General features: G+C 45.2%; 1 protein-coding gene across 5 annotated transcripts in view; it reads left to right on the forward strand.

The window, feature by feature from the left end:
- Positions 1–19,586, forward strand: part of LOC144136458 (protein turtle homolog B-like) — a 356,448-nt gene that overhangs the window by 166,844 nt on the left and 170,018 nt on the right. For all 5 annotated transcript variants that reach the window (XM_077668793.1, XM_077668797.1, XM_077668795.1 and 2 more), the window contains exon 3: positions 2,247–2,282. The gene's annotated coding sequence lies outside the window, so the exon portion shown is untranslated. The remainder of the gene's footprint in view (positions 1–2,246; positions 2,283–19,586) is intronic.

A 19,586-nucleotide genomic window follows, 5' to 3' on the forward strand; every position in this document is an offset into this window, starting at 1 on the left:
TATAAACAACATTAACCTGCAAGCAGCTATGAGTAGAGTTTGTTTTCGTTCAGCCGTTCATAAGCAAAGCTCTCAGCAGATTACGATTAATATCGCGTTTAAGGCGCCGCGCTTCTTAGAATTAGCAGGCATGCCGCGAAAGCCAGCTTTGTTATTAGTTTTGCTCTTAACACCTTCTCATCTCTTCCGTCTTACTTTATTAACCAAGTTTCTCATCTCACCCGAGCGCGCATGGTCACTTCCCGAAGAAGCAAGCTACTTGCAACTCCCGCGTTTGTGCTTCATTGTGTTTCTTTTCCTGATCTCTGTTCGCTCTCTATTAGGAACCACGCTTCTCGTGTACGTATTTATATTTTTATTCTTTTATTGTGTCATTTTGTGTTATTCGCGCAGTCGGTGGTGTTCCTACTTCTTTTTTTCTTATTTCGGTCTCGTTTCGTTCTCCCTTTTTTGTGATTGTTGTTGTTTGAGGCCACGCACTGTACTTGGGGCCCCGTCGAGTAGGTTCTAGTACGCTGCCCGCATCCGGACCAGATGGGCTCGGGTATGCTAACGAGTGGCTAAGGCGACGTTAACGAGCGAGCGCTTGGTCGCACCTCATTAGGAGCACCGCATGTCACGCAGCGGCGCTTGCTTTTTCCAAAGCCGGCGCAGCGGCGGCCGGCCCTCTTGCAGCGGCCATTTGCGGAGTTTCTCGCGAACAACGTGAAAAGAATGCGGCAGCGAAAATGCTGAAGGCAGGCGCATTTCGCTAGCTGCACTTGTTGGATACGTCCCCGAAACACACGCCCGACACGTGTACACAGTTGGTCTATATATACTTTCCCAGCGTGCTGTTCTGGAGCTGTAGTTTTGCGCCCTTATATAAGATTCGCGCCGAAATCAGCTGCAGGGTGCGTTAAATATAGCTTCGCGCTTCGCACCATGGACTGCGTAAATTGCGAAATAGTTCGTTCGTTGTGGCCATCAGTGTTGCACAACCAGAACGTCTATATTAAGATTTGTGCTTTGAGAGTGGAGAGTGCTATGCTTGAGGCCTAGTCAACGAAAGCGTGTTAGTGGCACATGCGTGGAATTAAAGGATGGGAGTAGATTAGAAGTTTTTATCAAACATAGTATCTTTCAGCCTTCCAGCCTTTTAAAATGATGTCAAAAGGAGAGAGAAGATTTTTTTTTCTGCCCCAGGTGCAATTTAAACGTTAGAAAACACGAGGCACAGCTTTTTATAGCTTTCAGTTAAGAAAGATACTCTCCGTGGATTGCACCTTTAGCTTTCAAATCACTTAGGAAGACTGCCCCAGTGCAAGGTAGCCAACCAGAACACCCTTCTGGTTAATAACTTTGCCTTCTTTCTTCCTCTTTATCTTTTTCTTCTCAGGACAAAACGCAAAAGAAAAATAAACAAGAACCATTACCTGGAATTCAGGACAGCACCCAGCCAGTGACGCTAACCCTAGCGGCCTATCACGCTCTGTTCTGTTTACGAACATAGCCTCTATTACGTTATTTTAAGCCACATCTAGGCATTTTGGGGCGCGTTTCTGAGGGAATTAAGTTAAACTAAGCTGTAAGGTCGTTTCAATAGCACCGCCTCCTTATAAAAAATAGACAAGAAAGAAGAGCACCTGTCTTTATGGTTCCTAAATTCGATCACATTTGGTGCCATTCGACACGTTCTGCAAATTCAGTGGCACTTGTCCTTCATGAACAGAGGAATGTTAGTCGTGCATCGTAATTTTTGTTTGTATGCTATGTGGTATAGCCATCATTTTAACATGCGCAAGCAAATATTTGGGTCTGAGTAACTTGGCTCATCTCGAGAGTTTGAGAAAAAGCTCGGTTCAGCTTATCATAAACATCATCATCATTGTAATCGGCTGAACTATCAGCAGTGATCGGATGAAGTATGCCCAGCACTAATAAAGGCCTACTACAATGACCAGTGAATTACCTGCCCCTGTTTTGCGTCAGCCGAGACCCCGTATCCAAACAAATTTCCTTACCTTGATGCTCCACACGTTGCTGTGGCTCCGTCGATAACATTTCTTTCTTTTTTTTCCTGTAGTGACAATAAAGGGGAGCCATTTCAGTACACTGACCATTCCTTTAAACACATACACAGAAGAAATAACAGCGTTGTTAGTTTTCCTCGACTTGTTTTTCATTAGGTCAGCGTGCTCAGCGAAGGGTTAATAATGCAAGATACTGGTGACCTTGCCTAATGTGATTTTCAATTTATTTTTCAGAACATCCGGACTAATGGTCATCGCAGACATAGTGCCGTAAGTAGATCGTCGATAATTATATGTCATGTCACCCATTCACCTTCCTTCTTTTTCATTAGGATGTACCCTCTTTTCCAAGAGTAACCAGACTTCCATGACCGTAAAAAAAAAAGAGGCAGGACGGCGGCGGAGCGGCGACGCTGGTGTCGGCAGCCTTCGTCGGTTGCGAGGATAATCTGCATGACTTGAGCCTACACCACCGCTATCTTCCTGTGGAAGATACTCTCGTTATATAGCGAGAAGCGGTCAGGAAAGCCTGGTTAGATTGCCGAGGGTGGATTGATGCGTCAAGGATGCCTTCTTCTTTTGGAACCGTTCTGCCTGGCAGCGGGAAAAGGAGTGGTTTAGTTCGTGTTTAAGTACAAATTTATGCCAAATACGTAGTTCTTGAGCTGTATAGGCAACTGCAACATTACCAAGTACATATACTGCAAAGTGCGGCTGTAGAAGTTACTGAGTAGTATAGTCAACTGCAACATTATCAAGTACATATACTGCAAAGTGCAGCTCTCGAAGCTGAACAGATCACACTGTCTTCGAGTGCATATATTTCCCTGCCTGCGCAATTCGAGACAATGTGAATTTGGGCCAGTTGGTTATCCATGAAAACAGCTTAGCGAAAGAAGCGTGACGAGAGAGGGACACACCATGTGCCCTACTAATCACAAAGACTTTATTGCAACGAGACAATAAATAGGAAGGATGTACACACATCTGCTGTGGCTGCGATTTTTTATTTTAATTTTCTGTTTGTTTCTGTGTACATCCTTCCTATTTACTGCCTCGTTGCAATAAAATCTTCGTTGTTAGTAGCGCTCGTGGTGTGCCCCTCTCTCGTCCCGTTCCTTGCGCTAAACTGCTTTCTAGACAACTGGTCTCAGAAATTTGCGCAGTTTACCGCGTTGAAATAACCACAGGTCATGGTATACTCTCCAAAGGCTGCCAGGATACTGCGGCACCACAGGAAACAACCGCGCAGACGAAGCCGCCCCTTCTCTCCACAGCGACGGACGTCTTGCGACTATCCCGGTATCAAAGATTGACACAACGCGTAGGCTTCGCAGGCTTGCGCGGCACCCAAAATATGCCCGCTTGGAACACGGGCGAGGTTTACAATCGTTGCCTCAATACAATGAACCTTGGACTACGCCTTCGTCTCCCGCCTAATTTACCCCGACGTGAAGGAATATTGCAATGCAGTCCATGGCTCGGTCTTGCTTCTCCAAAGCAGTACGCATTCCGCAATGTCATGGCCGACATATGGCTCTGAGGAAATATAACATCTACTGTGTGAATATCGTATGTTTAGCGCCGAAAGACATATGCAGTGCTCTACACTGCCTCAATCCTCGCCCTTTCACGGAAAGCAACACCTTTAGGGTGTATATCCACAGCGATCGACTGCCCTGAAGGCCTACAAAGCGCTGTTTCGGTACCTTGGGACGCCCTATTTTGGCTTCAGGTTGTGACTTCACAGCGAGCATTTGTTTACCTTACGTTCATGCTCCTCAGGTCTTCCCTCTCTATTTTCGATCCCCTCATCCTTCTCCACCATTGCAGGGTAGCCAATCGTACTACACTTTTGATTAACGCCCCTGCCTTCTCTCTCTCTCTCTCTCTCTCTCTCTCTCTCTCTCTCTCTCTCTCAGACACTCGCTTTGTGGCAGGAAATTTTAGGCATGCATATAGAATTGCGACCGGGTAAGCTAGCGTAGCTTGGTAATATCAGAAGTAAAAGGCGAATAGTGTTGCCTGTAAACTCTTTCCAAAAATTGTGACGGCATCCTACTAACATATTATTGTTTTCAAACGAGCAAAAAAAGTAAGCGTAGAAGTCACAATATCGTGGGCCTTTGTTTCTGAGAGCGGTCATTCGTTGACAGGCATTGAATCATTTTCATCGAGAAATGTTTCACAGACACGACATCGAAAACTTTCTGATGCCAGCGTCTTATGCGCACGCCAAAACGGGAGCATTGCGCTGTTTTATATTTGTTCAGTGGCCACGTTTTCCGTTTAGGTTGACTGAGAAGTTGTAAACAAGGGAAACGCGATCGGCAACTTCAGTTTTCACCCTTGAGGGGCGTTTTCATCGTAGCGTGCTTAAGAAAAAGCTCACGTTCACGCATCTAAACGAATCAAGCGTGGTTCGGAATACATATGCCACGATGGAAAATAGAATACGCGCTTTTTTTATTTTCCTTCCTCGATTCCGTTCTTGCTCGCCGGAGATACGCTTTTTTCTTCGCGCTAAAAGATGACCGTGACCAGAACAAATGCATCAATTCTGACCACGTTCTTGGCGCCTGCAGCTGCTTCGATATATAAAGCCCAATGTTGTTCTCTCTTTAGCTCGAAAACAGCAGCAAAACACTGTTGGTCATGTGCTTGAAAGGAGTGCGGCGTGTTGGACAGCGCAAAGGAATTAATTTTCAGAAGTTTGATTGTTTGGGAAAGAATAGAAACACGCACATTAACCTATGCACGCAACCAAAGCGAGGTCTTCCCATTCAAGAAGCAAAACGGTTTACTTTTTTGGGCTACAAATTCGGCGCGTTTCTGTGTAGCATCAAGGGTGTTTTTGTGACTAGAGCGTGACTCAACAAATAATGTGAATGGCCAAGTTTCCTTTATTCTCGGGCACATTTTCGTAAAACAGCGTGATCGGGCATCAACATTGGAAGGTTGCAAGTGTATATTCTTGTACGAAACAGGCGATTTCAATATTTCAGTTCTGCACAAACCTGAATGCACGTTTTATGAAAAAGAATGAAAACATCTGCATCAACCTCTTTCGCTTGAGTACTCTAAATCAAGAGTAATGGCTTTGAAACGGCTTCGACATGAGACAAAAAAAAAGCCCATGTAAGTAAATATAATCAAAAACTGAAGTAAGCACCATCAATCACTGGTGCCGTCGAAAACAAGCAGTTCAACAAACTGCAAGCTTCAATGCCGCCGTCCAAGTTTATTCATTTGTGTTCAAAAACGAAGCAAGGCGAAGTTTCTGGCTTTTCTGATAGCCATTTTCATCCTTTTGAGTACAATAAACTTTCTCCATCTCGCTTTTACGTGTACAAGAAAATAATGGAGCAATAAACAAGCCCTGCGTGTGTAAAAACGAGCAATAATAAATTTCACCGATTCGGCTGCAAATTGAAAACCGTACTGCTCATGACAAGGGAAGCGGCAGGCACAGGTTGAACGGCTCGGCGCCTCTCACATGTCGACTACCTATGTTTTCTCGATCATTATTTTCAGTTCAAATCTAACCGTTGGTTTAAAACCACAGAGTTTCTTCACTTCAAAACATTCGCCTTTTTTTTTCTGGGAATGTAAACACATTTGAGCTTTCCGACATTTCTGCTCCCTCTAGAATACGCTACGCGTCGGATCGAGGAGATGCTTCATTAAAATGCAGATAAGAATTCTAAATTTTGTCTCATCGAAAGCGGTACAATATGAAAGAAGCACACCTGAAGCTTGCAGAAGATGCCGCCTTGCACAGGCTCTGTATGGGACTCTGACGAGAGGAGTGGCGCACAATGTAGTGGCAAAAGTGGCCTTCCTGGTGAAGCTTAGCTGTTTCTTGTGACGCTGTCTTTAACCACGGCGTGTCTGTTCTCCTGCAACGAGCATTTTGTATAGCTGAACTGGCGTAACTGAAAAGACAAAGACGCACAACATAGTTTCTCAAGCACAGGAACACATAGAGCTTTTTCAGCACCGAGAATGGTTTTCCCGGTGCAGACAACACTGATGAAATTTAATAATTAGACTAGAACTAGCTAGTACAGAAGAGCATATCACCGCGATTATAATTATAGCATCTAATGTCAGCACGAACTGAAACGAGAATTGCAATTACAAAATATTTTAGCTGAGTCAGGCCGAGCATAAGCGCGCTTTATTTTCAGTTTTGATAAATATCGCGAAGACCGCTCCATGGAAGCGTTAATAGAACAGCGTCCTTTATTTCTCCTTATCCGAATAGCATTCTTCAGTTTTGTTACCGGGTCACAGTTATCTTTTTTGGGCTTTATTTGACGCTTCTCACAAGGTGGCATCAATTGTTTATTATATAACCGACATGAAACACAGCTGAAGTAATGCGTCGCTTATAATGAAAAAAAAATACAACGGAAACAATATCACAAATTTCCGCAATCCCTAACGCTGCCTGTACATTTCATAACACGGCATACGGCATACCACAGAGAAGAAAATACGTAGAATAGGCGTGTTCTACCCTACAGCATTGAACATACGAAAACTCGGAGGTAGTGGGTTCGGATCCCACAAGCGTCTTGTGGCTGTTTTTTTTCTGTTTCTAAAAATTATCTTAGAATAATTACCTCAATAGTCTGCCATTGATGAACGCCATATGTTTAAAAATATATCCCCTATGATTCTTGGTTACGGTGACTGTTGACTTCTGTCATGAATGTCATAACCAGTGCCTCTTTCCTTCCCTTCTCTGGTACAGTGTAGAGTCACATACTCGTAGAAGTAAAATCAAAAGGACTTCATTGTGATGGCGCCTTTATTGTGTTCCCATACGGATCCTTGGTGTGCTGCGCTCTGGTGCACTGGCGCAGTGAGTGACGCGTGGAAGAAGGGGGGGGGGGGGGAGGGAACAATATTTAAAGAAAACACAACAAAGACACCTTGCGACCTGCTGCATTGTGACACCGGCAAGTAAAGACTGCGAAGCCCAAAAGCGTGTGCGTTAAATAGGAAGCCGCGTGCAGAAAAGGTTCCAGCGTTTCCCCAGCCATAATTGCTGGTTGCAATACTGGGTCGTGCTGCCGCACCCTGAAGCTCGTTACCGGTGCTGACTCATGAGAAATACATTCAAGTTCCACGGGCCTTTTTTTCCCAGCCGCAACTTCGCCGAAACGTATGTTCGCCGCTTCGTTCAGTCTCGCGGAAAAGGAAATGCCTTCGATTTCGATGTACGCACTTGCTTTTATGTACGACCAGTTAGGCGGAAGGGAATAAGTGAATTAATGGTTAGATGCATTGGCGCTAGTTAGCTGGACCTCTAGGAAACATTGGCAAGCATCATGCGCCGCAAAGTTTCATGCAAAATAGAGAAAAACAGGTGATGTCACCCTCGCGTGCATTCCAGGCGTTTCACTCTTACCGCTCTCTCGGTGCGGGTCTCAACCTTACTTTTATTTAAAAAAAACTTATCTTGATCGATTGCATCCATGCGCCGGTCAGTTGCCGTCATGATCGAAAAGTTGTGTAAGGCCCCTCAAAGATGTAAACATATCCTTTTTGAATCTGACCTCTCAACGTTACCGTACCTAGAGAGAGAGAGAGAGAGAGAGAGAGAGAGAGAGAGTGTGTGTGTGTGTGTGTGTGTGCGTGCGTGTGTGTGTGTGTGTGTGTGTGTGTGTGCGTGTGTGTGTGTGTGTGTGTGTGTGTGGTGTGTGTGTGTGTGGTGTGTGTGTGTGTGTGTGTGTGTGTGTGTGTGTGTTGTGTGTGTGTGTGTGTGTGTGTGTGTGTGTGTGTGTCGCTGCCGTTATATCTTTCTCAGTAAAACATTTCTGCACCCGTGAGTGCTACATTGTCATTTGATTTCTCTCCTGCGTTTAGAATACATTTCTTACCCTTCCTATCATTACGAAAAAAATTGTTTCTCTTATCGTTCAGCGCCAGTCTGCGCGTTTCTACTCAGTTGGAATAAGTAGCAGGCACAACGCATTTCTTTGCAGAACTCTAAGAAGCGACCTATAGTTCTGCATTTGGCACGTTGTTGAGCGCCTTGGTCGACCATTTTTTCGCCGGAGCCATGGAGATGGAGTTCTTTAGCATTTTGCTTTGAAAAACCTTTGTCATGGGCTCAATCTGTTCGTTGATTTAGACTCGCTGTTAAAAAGTGTTTTTTTTTTGGGGGGTGGGGGGCAGGGGGGTTGCGGGAGGGCGGCTTTTATCTTATTGTGTGATCAGTCTCTACGTGTTGGAGCCCTTTCTCACCCGTGGCATCAGCCGAGCTCTGCGGTATGCTCTGAAAGCTGTAGCCGAGCGAGCGACGTCGTCAGTTCAGCGCCTTCCAGCTCCCAAACAAAATTAAACGAAGCAAAAAAAAAAGGCCAGTCGTAGTTTAGTATCGCGAGATGCTTTGTCGATGGGTTCATGCGAGGTCTGAGAACACTATCAGAGTTAGTGGAACGAGCGAGCAATCACTGCTAGCAACACGTCTGCGAGTCGATAGCACAAGCCAGCTTCGCTAACATCGGGGCATCAACAGCCCAAGCTACAGCGGCGATAAGGCTCGAAAAAAAAGAACAATCCGCAACGAGTGGTTAGCAGCGAGATCGTGAAAGGAAACGCGTTGCCGCCGGTAATGCGCGCGCTGGATTCCGGTCAATAAAAGGGAGCATCGGGAGGATAGGGAAAGGAAAAGGGAGAAGGGGGTGCTACAGTAATCTGCGCCCGTTCAACGCTCGCGCCTGTACACCCTTGCCCCCTTCCCCAAACTCGCGGAGAACAAATCCGCCGTTTCCGCGAACGCACGCCAAGCGACCTCGGCCGCCGCTGCTCGCACACGCCCGACCGAATCGCGGCGGCTTTCTGCCGACGCTGTACGATCGACGGCTCACCCGCGGGAAAAGTGCGATCTCCTAGCGACGCTGGGGAGCGGCTCAAATCACCCGTGCGCTTCTCACTTTTTCCCTTCTTTCCCCTTCGCATCTTTCTTCTTCCCCTCTCTTCTCGTATGTTCTTCCATTACCGTATTGTTAACGCCGCCCCTCTGAAGCATTGCTAATGACTCTTTATTCGATCCTGCCTGTGCGCAAACTCGGCTAGCCTGCGTGTTTTCGCGGCGATGAAGGGAAATAAGCGTCTTTCCGCCATGTTTTGTCGGTACGTTTGTTCAGTGCTTTGAACTGTAGATACTTCCCCTGCGGAGTGTGTGTTGGTAGTACAATCTAGCGAACTAAGACTGCCAGTGCCTGCAATAACCTGGCTAAACCATTCAATACTCTTGTGGCAAGATTTGGCACCAGGATAAACAAATAAGCAAGCGTGAATCTTAACAGAGGATCTGTTTATGCTGTCTACGCTTTCCGGCACTCAGATCATGCTGCAGTTGAATGGACTCGGCATTTCAGGGCCGTGTGGATAGTGGTCGGCTCGAGCCTCAGCACAAATGGCAACTACGAAAGATGTCTTTGTTAGGGACCCCTGATTGATTCCATCCCCTTCGCTTCGTGAAAGCGTACCGATATCTTAGTACACCGATATTTTTTCATTTAGTCTTTGTGGCTAGTTACGCAAAGGTGAGGTTTGGACGGGTGGGGGGGGGGGGGGGGGGATGAGTCGGTGAAGTGGATATGAGTGGTGTTACAAATTTCCGCGCTCTAAATAATTTTTCACTTGTTGAACCTTGAAAAACATTTACGTGTTCTGTAACCCTATTTATTTTTTGTTCCATTTGCTTCTGTGGCGATGTTTTGTTGAGTAGCGCAAATGTTAACTAGATGCCAATAATTATTGTTGTGATCACGCTCTTTACAGAATATTTTATTTGCCGCACTGAAAACAGAATGTTAGCTTGTGGTACACACAATCTAAGCTGGCGAAGTGAGCAGCAAACTACGTCCTTCTTTCTTTCTTTCCTTTCTTTCTTTTAAATCCATTCAAGCTGCGGTGTATACTACGCCTGGTTTCTGTATGTATCTAGGATGCATGAGGGGCGCTTTTTTGACTGGCAGGTTGTAATGGAGTGAACGGGAAAGTTCGTTGGAAAACGCAACGTGGCACTTTCATATTCAGCGATGATCGCGTGAGTATAACGCCCCCGAACACGTTACAGCGCACTTGATGAAACGCTCCAGCAAGGAGTTTTTCTTAACCTAGCTATTTCTTTTTCTCAGGCGCAGAACGCAAAGTGTATGCCTTAGGTAAAAATCCTCGCCCCGAGCGACCAAGGATAATATTGATGCTTCTGATGGCATGGCTCTGCGCAAATGGAGAAACTATTTCAGAGATAATAGCACAACTAAGCGCTTTCAATAATAATATCGTATCGCTTTCTTCACTTTCTCTTCTCTCGTACTAACTCCTCTGAGCGCGCTCCTCATACTTAGCTGCCTGAGACGTTCAGTAAAAAAAAAGCGTAACGAGAAGGGTTGAGCGAGCAGCTTAATACTAATGAAGACAGGCACTCAGTCTTGCACGCAAACATGTGTATCTTTGAGGGAGAAAGAAAAAAGAGATAATTACAGACATAGCGACCTTCCTTATTTTCCGAACGTCCATAAAGAATACATTTTTGCTAAGACCAGTGCGGTGCTAGAAGAGTTGCACGTCTGTCCATTGCACAAGAGGTCAGGTTAGGTTAGGTTAGGTTAGGTTACAAAGAAAGGAAAGTATTTTGACCCACAGCGTGGGCGTTAACGCCTGAAGGATAAAATGGAAAGACGAGATAGATAAAGAAAAAGAGAGCAAGCAGTGTGAGTACCGTGCCACGTGCCGTCTACGTGCCACGGGACGTGTGCGTGGCCATCGGCCTTGTGCTAAGGACCACGGCGTCGCAACTTACTCTCAGCATGCACGCCCCAGGAGCCCTCCACGGGCATTGCTCAAGTAGAGCCGATGGCGGCAAGATTGGCCGACGGTGTCTCAGCGACTCACTTGACGAGAATGTCGCCACTCGAACGCCACCGATGGTAGCTCGAACGCTGAGGCTGCGAGTGAAAGAGAGTGTATCTGAGGGAGCCGGGTCCACGAAGGGAGAGTTACCACGAGCTATTCCCATTCAGTTGCGTGGCAGGTTTCGGAAAGGCTGCCATCTTTTTGACGCGCATCAAACTAATGGAGGCTCGCTGAAGAAACTGCACGGATTTTATTATACCTTGTTGCCGTGAAAACCACAATAAATTACGTCCAGTACATGGTGTCTCGCCTATGTAGCAGTTTGATTTTTCAGCAGGATTTCCAAATCACTGAGAGCTCTTGAGACTTTTTTTTTTCGCTCGTTAAATACCAAACTTCCGTTCTTTGAGTGCAAATTGGTTGCAGTCCAACAGCGCCTTGCGAGAGCAGCAACCTGTAGAAGACATGGTTAACGAAATATCAAAATTGGCAGACAAGCGTGGTCAGCTGGAAGGAAATGCACTTATGTGAGCTTATATTAGAAGGGTACCTTGGAGAACTGCGCGCATCATCCAATTTAAATGGGCAGTGTTATCATCATGTGCGAAACTGCAGACTGCAATTTTTATTTTGTTTTTATTGGCAACCATCTTTATGAAAGAAATATTTTTGTTCTTTTTGCGAACCGGTTGATGTTTTATGTACTGCTCCCGCCGCGGTGGCTCAGTGGTTAGGGCGCTCGGCTACTGATCCGGAGTTTCTGGGTTCAAACCCGACTGCGGCGGCTGCGTTTTTATGGAGGCAAAACGCAAAGGCGCCCGTGTGCCGTGCAATGTCAGTGCACGTTAAAGATCCCCAAGTGGTCGAAATTATTCCGGAGCCCTCCACTACGGCACCTCTTTCTTCCTTCTTTCACTCCCTCCTTTTTCCCTTCCCTTACGGCGCGGTTCAGGTGTCCGCCCATATATGAGACAGATACTGCGCCATTTCCTTTCCCCAAAAAGCAATTATTATTTTATGTACTGCTGCTCGACTAGTAAAAGGGTATCCGCTAGAGAGTTTGTGTGCTTAAGAAGAGTGCTTTAAATATTGTTACGTCTAGTTGATCCATTACTATTTTCTTTTAATGTGCGGGTGACACGTGGGTGCAGCTGTACCTGCTTGTCGCATTCAAGTTTCCCGGGGGAACCTGCGCTGCCAAGGTGGCACTGCAATTGTTCCATTCGGTTACTCAAAACTGCTATTGTCAGCCGCTTGGGCCGCTGCAAACGCGATAACACATTCTGTGCGATTAGATACCCGCGTTTGGCTGACAGCATTCATTGCCTAGCTTCTCTTGGCGTAGCCCAGATAGCTGACGCACGGCACGTGCCCCTTCGACAGAGCGCGGAGGCTCACGCCAATAAGCGCCTGAAGGTGGCGCGGAAAAGTACTAATAGTACTACCCAAAACTGCTTGATCTTCTCGCTAGGCAGTGTGTTATGGCGCTGCAATCGGCACCGCAAACTTCAGCGCAAGTTCCCCTAGGACGTGAATTTAAGAGATGGCAGCTTTTTTTCACTTTGTCTCGGCTCACTGTTCTTATTTTCTTCTTTAGAGCGTGACAGTGGCTCTATTGTATCCTGCCGCACTTTTTTCAGAATGTGCATGCACCGCACTGACTCGTCCCTTCGTTTCTTTATTGCATAGAAACAAAAAAAAACGTTCAATCCGCCACACACACACTATCGGCATGTTATGGATTTCAAGGCACAAGGGTCATATGGGTGTCGTACGTACTGAACACAAGAACACTGCACTACAAGAAATTTCAGCTGTCGATGTTCGGTCATCTAAAGCCATTGGCTTTAATGAAGGAAAGGAAGTTAGCACCACTTATCTTTCTCCCAAGCCGCACTTTCACATCCACCACTAAAACAAATATTGCAGGTTCCAATTTGCCCCGCCGGTTCAGTGGTTAGGGCGCTCGACTACTGATCGGGAGTTCCCGAGTTCGAACCCGACCGCGGCGGCTGCGTTTTTATGGAGGAAAAATGCTAAGGCGCCCGTGTGCTGTGCGATGTCAGTGCACGTTAAAGATCCCCAGGTGGTCGAAATTATTCCGGAGCCCTCCACTACGGCACCTCTCTCTTCCTTTCTTCTTTCACTCCATCCTTTACCCTTCCCTTACGGCGCGGTTATGGTGTCCAACGATATATGAGACAGATACTGCGCCATTTCCTCTCCCCAAAACCAATTATTATTATTATTATTATTATTATTATTATTATTATTATTATTATTATTATTATTATTATTATTATTATTATTATTATTCCAATTCATTGGGGTATAAATTTTACACTAGGCCACCAGGTAGTGCGCACACTTGAGTCCAGCCACTTCGAAGCTCCCCTAAATGTGGGAGGAAGCATGGGGCCCTCCGTTGAAATAGAAACTGAACGCTTCACGACGCATTCGACTGCGTTTCCTCATTTCGTTAAAAAAAATAATTGGATGTTAAGCTCTTGCTTTCTCTTAGTCCTTCTCCACGAGATATTTTCTTACGGCTAAATACACTTCGTTCAAAAACTACATCTCGATTTCGTTCGGTCCAAAGCCTGATGAGACGACCAATTAATTCTGGTTGCCTGAGAATGTATCATGTGAAGCAGATCTTTGTAACATCTCATTTTATCGCTCAAACCATGCGCCGAGGGAAAAAAGTACAAACCAAGACCTTGATGGCAAATTCGTTTCTCGCTAACTTCAAGCACATAGCGAGTGTGTAAAATCGATTTTGTCGTGAAGCAAGAGGTTCCCGCTTGAACGCGAGGCGGCGTTGCCTTTTTCATTGGGGCGAGAAGAGCTGAAAAGCAGGCGACGGATGGGGGCATCTCCGTATCCTTTCTATATGGTATTCGGGGCGCATTGCAAGCCGATTATGTTGCCATAGTTATTTCTTGCCCTTCTTGCGATTGGATGGTGCCGCATGTGGCGTGACGGCTTACAGCCACCAGGTAGCTCTAGTCGCCTGCTCCGGTATTAAAGGCGGGCATTGCCGAAGTGCTGAAAGGCAAACGTATTAGGCTTGATAACACCTCGTACGTGCCGCGGTGTATTTGTTTCGAGAAAAATTTTAACTTCATACTCGGCTCTTTTCTCCTAGAACCTTTCCACGCAGATATTCGGGTTCTAAGCACCTTTTTAAGTTGGAAACGCAGTAAACTACAACACCACTGCTCTTCTGTACTTCTTTCACTCCCTATTTATTTATTTATTTATTTATTTATTTATTTATTTATTTATTTATTTATACATACTGCTAATCCCAATTGGGATTGTTGTAGGAGGGCAAAATAGGGTTAGTAATAACAGTTAAAAAATACATCGTTTTGGTGAAGGTCGTAAAATAGACAACTAATAGTAAGGCTAAAGCAAAGCCACTGGAATTAACTATGGAAATACAAACAAAAATACAACAACGCAGAATAACAATACAACGAACTGTATCATAACCATATCGAAACAAGGCAAATTAATCTCACAATAGGCGTCATGACACAAGTTACATCGCAATAGTTCCGAAAACAACACTAGTAGTCTGTGTATACCAGAACAAAGTTAACATTAAAAAGTCACACAGAATAGGAAGCAATATTAGCAACACAGAAGACACACACACAAAAATATTTGCTAATTAAGTACCGAGCTCTCCATAGCAGCGCTGAACTTTCCTAACGATGAGCTGCTAGTTATTGAACGGTTTAGACTGTTCCATTCACGAGTGGCAAACGGAAAAAATGAGTATTTGAAGCAGTCAGTATAGAAAGGGTACTCGTTAAGTGCATTAGAATGTTTGTGACGCGTTGATCTTGCTTTAGAAAAAGAAACATATTTAGTAACGTCAAGTTTTAATTGCTGGCGAATTAGTTGATACATCATCTTGTGTTGCGCGAGTTTACTACGTATTTGGAGTGTTTGTATCCCCTCACGTTTCATTATTTCTGTTGGTGAGTCAGTTGTTTGGAATTTGTTAAATATAAATCTGACAGCTTTTCTCTGAACTCCTTCTAGTTTGGCAATATTTTGATTAGTATGAGGGAACCAAACGACGTTGCCATATTCTAAGGCAGATCTAACCAAAGTGTTGTATGCTAATAGTTTAGTTTCGGCAGGGGCTAGTCGCAGACGTCGTCTAATAAAAAAGAGTCGTTTTAGAGCTGCTGATGTAATCATGTCCACGTGGGCTTTCCACCGGAGGTCATCAGTTATGAGTAGACCAAGATATTTATGTTCCGTGACTGTAGTGAGTGGTATGTTATTTATGATGTAAGGAAAATTTGATTTATGCTTCTTCCTTGTTATTGTCATACAAGCTGATTTAGTAGCGTTAGGGTCAACTGCCAGTCCGTGCACCATTTTGTTACAGATTTAAGCGCATTGTTAAGAGTTTGATGGTCATCAACTGAGTTGATTTCCTTATAAATGATGCAATCGTCTGCAACAAACCGTATGTTGACATTAGCATTACCGGCTAAATCATTGATGAAGATTAAAAAGAGGATGGGGGCCAAGACACTGCCCTGGGGAACACCGGATACAACTTGGACTATGTGGGAAGTTTGTTGGTTAATTTCTACAAACTGTGTTCGATCTGATAATTTCTAATCCAGTTACCTATAGTCCCTTGACCTAGTGTCGTCTCAACCTTATTAATTAGTTTGTTATGCGTAACCCGATCAAATGCCTTCAAAAAATCAAGTAGTATTAGGTCGGTTTGTTTTCGGCTATCTATGTTTTGCGATAAATTATAAATTAGCCTTACGGCGCGGTTCAGGTGTCCAACGATATATGAGACAAATACTGCGCCATTTCCTTTCCCCCAAAGCCTATTATTATTATTATTATTATTATTATTATTATTATTATTATTATTATTATTATTATTATTATTATTATTATTATTATTATTATTATTATTATTATTATTATTATTATTAGCGCCGTACTTGCGTTTGTCGCTTGCGTGACATGCAGCAAAAATGTAACGGAGTCCTAAAGTGACGTGAAGTTCTCTTACGCAACTAAAATTGGATAACAAAATGAGAGACGCCCCGGTGTTCGCGCACGGTAAGTCAAGTAGGATATTCACTGCGGAATTTCCCGAACGTACTGTTAAGCAAGAGGGGAAGTTTTTCGCCTTTCTGCTGTCACGGCGTTGAAAGGTAACATAGTCTCAATCTATCCTCGTAGCTTTTCATCCGTGGCCCATTTGCAGTATTTAACTAGAAAGAATAAACATTCAGTTCAATTCAATTCATGTATCATCCATGGAGCAACAGTAGAGCGCCACTGAAAACGCCATTTGAAACGCCTTTTACATTACTCCATGGCTCTTTTCTGAACGCAATAAATTTCTAAAAGCTCCTTCTCAAGGTCGCGGAGAAGCGGGAGTACTCCGGGTATTACGGCATATTCGAATATATTTATGTGTTCTCTGACGACACCCGTAAAGAAATTTCTCCTGTGGAGCGGGAGAGGTACCTCATTCTAACCTTATTCTACACTCTGTCCAGCACCAAATGCATCTTATTTTTTTTTTCACTCGAGACGAATTGACATTGGTCGTAGCGGTACAAGGGATAGAAAAGAAAGCTTTAGCCTTGAATGTCCCTTTATCGTGTCAACTTATACAAATTTTAAGAAAGAGAATGCCGATCCAATGAGTCCCTGGCGTTACAAGATCGCCTTGCCATAGGACTGTTTTCAGCTAGCTCAGGTGTGGCGAGCTGCGCTAATTGACCGATTTGAACATGTGGACCACCTCATACAGTATGTCCTATCAACATAAGCAGAAAAAAAAAAACCCCAGCTGTAGCTGACAGTGAAAGGAGCGAAGACGTTGAGAAAACGTCTTGCGCGCAATCAGTGAACGCATTTTAGGACGGAAGATAAAAGACACGCTCGGAAGTACGGAATGAAAAATGGTGTTGATAGATGAAAGTCTAGAACAGAGAAAACAGAGACGACGTGATGAAAAAATACTCCAAGCACGAAACAGAAGTCGGCACGCGGAACAGGCTCGTAATGGGGGGCTCTTTTGGTCGCTATAGCCAGCGGTGTCTCAGCATGCGCGCGCGCTTTAGCCTCACGCTTCGGCGGCTCGGAATCGTCTTCCGCGGCGCGACGGAACGCCCAACCGGAAGCGGGGAGCCGACAGAGACACGCGGTCGGTCCCGGATAGGGGTGAGCTGCGCCGCGACTAACACCAGTGGCGCCACCATCGCAAGTGCGTGCCACGTCGCACTTCCGATGGGGCGACGAACGAAGCAGCGTGCGGGGAAGAGCCGGCGATGCTGCCGCTCCCCTGAAACCGGAGTATCAACCAAAACTTCCCACCAAAGAGTCAGCTTCGCTCAAGGAGCAGTGAGCATTTAAGATGTGCTCTCGGGGATCCCCCGCCTCCCTAACTCTAGAACCGGCTGCTTTTGTGCGGCGCTAGGCAGCTCTTTTGCTCAACGACGCTTTAGCAAAAGCATGCAGCGTTGTTGTAGAAGGATGGTCAGGCGCACCCTATTAATGGCCCAAATTAGGAGAGCATGAAAGGGCAGGTAAGAAAGGTACATAACTAACGACGCCCGAGTTCTCTGACCAATGATAGTAAGGTGCATTCAAAACCAAGACGAAGATACGGGCAATCGCGATTCTTGTAACTTGTGATCGGCATTAATAATTTGGCCCAGCCCAGCAGATGCCTGCTCGAGCTTCAATAATGCTGCACGGTATTTAGTATGGACGGGACAGAAGGAAGCTGAGGAAAAAGCGTTTCCCATTTCGTTATGGCTTTGCCTAAAGCGTTGGGAGCGCTCAGGAAAGGTTAAGTAAAAATAACAGGACGACTGCAGGGGATGAAATGTTCATTCTCCCGTCTCGATTGCAGATCTGTACCCATCATCGAAGCCGTCCCAAAACCACCCTCTCCTAAACTCCCTCTTCCGTTCCTCAAAAGCGTTCCTTTATCCCCAAACCTCCTCTACACTTTTCCCAAACGTGGCTGTAGGCCGCCCCGCCAGCTCCGCGTGATGCAAACCGCAACGCTCGCATTCCCGAAGCCTGCCTTTATTTTGCTGCTTCCTTGGATCGGAGGAAAGGCGTCAAGAAAAGAGGGTGGGGCTAGGGGCGATTGTGTGTGTGCCGTGGCGCGTTTCGTTCCTCAGCCGCCGATGCCTGATTCCACTCGAGCAAGCTCGGGGGGCTTTTGGCGAGACGCGTCTTGCTCGAGACGAGGCAAACGCATGCAGCATCTCCCTCATCTGCTCCAGCCCACATCCCTTGCTCTGTGTTCTCTATAGCGAGCAGTGGCTGTTTAGTCGTATGCTGAGAAGTTATCTCTCCACTGTTGACTCGCCTAGGAACCAAGACGGCAGCTTGCAGGGGAGGGTATGTGGTGATAGAAGCAAGCCCGCGAGGCATAGATTGTCGGGGGAGACGAAGAAGGAAGGGTGTGTAGGGATGACGGCGGCGTCAAGTCATTCGTGTCTTTTCAACTCGCACTCTGTCACCCTGCTTCATTTGCCTTTTCTTTATTATTATTTCGGCGCTGTTAAACTTTTTGCATTCAAGTATATGCACTTCATTGATGTGCAAAGTAGGCAGCCTCGCTGCCTGGTGTCCCTCTTTGTGTTCGTGTTGGCGCCCAGCTTACATCATCGCTTGGAAAGCTTGATGTCACCGCTTAAAGCGCGAGCGACGAGCTTAGTTTGCTTCAAGGCTTGTTTTCATACCTTGTGCTTCAATCGCAATGCTTATCTCGGGATTTGAGCACTTTGGTACGTATCTGTGGGTGCGTGTCTATGTCTGGGTATGCGTGAGGGAATGTCCGCGTGTTCTTGCGGCAGGAAAGAAGGAGGGTAAGTTCCATTTTCCCTGTTGTATTTATTAATATATTCGTTGCCAGATTATCAGCATTAACCGGTTACCAGCATTAGTGCCGAAGCGAGAACGAATACTCGTAAACAAAAGGAGGAGAAATGCATGCATATCACGTGATACAAATCATGAATAATAACAATAGCAGTAAGGCCACGCGGAAGTGTATTCCAAATGCCTGTTTTGACTGCCAACTTCAGGTGACACTCTTGAAGATCACTTCACTAATTTTGGCACTATGTTTAGTGTTCCTCGAAAGTTCTTGACGACGCCCAGATGGAATTTTTGTGCTCATATTTGTTTTTGAACTAAAAAGTTTAAGAAGAAATTTCAACGTTGTTGTTTTTCTGTTCATCTGCTTTGAAATATTGTCATTTGATTTCTTCATGTTTCGCCACATGATAAATTTATTGTAGTTATCTGGAAACGAAGCCTGCAGCTCTTCTAATTCATTAACTCACACTGGGTTCATTGGTAAATGTATTCTGGCATGAACACGCGTATTTGATTAACGAGTGCACATAAGAAAATTAAATTGTTCCTTTGTTGCTTTTGGCAGATCGTTCGAATTGGATACGGACGCAAAACACCAATTTATTTGTATTCTATTAAGTTGATTCACTTTTTATCTACCCTATTATTGATCGTAAAACAACAACAGGAGGCGTGCCAACTGCTAAAATTATACTCTTCTATCTTTGGCAGCGAGGAGTTATATGCCATTAATATTCAGTGCATCTGAACGCTTCCTTGAAGAGAAAATATCCGTGCATTATTTTT

The sequence above is a fragment of the Amblyomma americanum genome, chromosome 6, assembly GCF_052857255.1.
Source record: "Amblyomma americanum isolate KBUSLIRL-KWMA chromosome 6, ASM5285725v1, whole genome shotgun sequence".
NCBI lineage: Eukaryota > Metazoa > Arthropoda > Arachnida > Ixodida > Ixodidae > Amblyomma > Amblyomma americanum.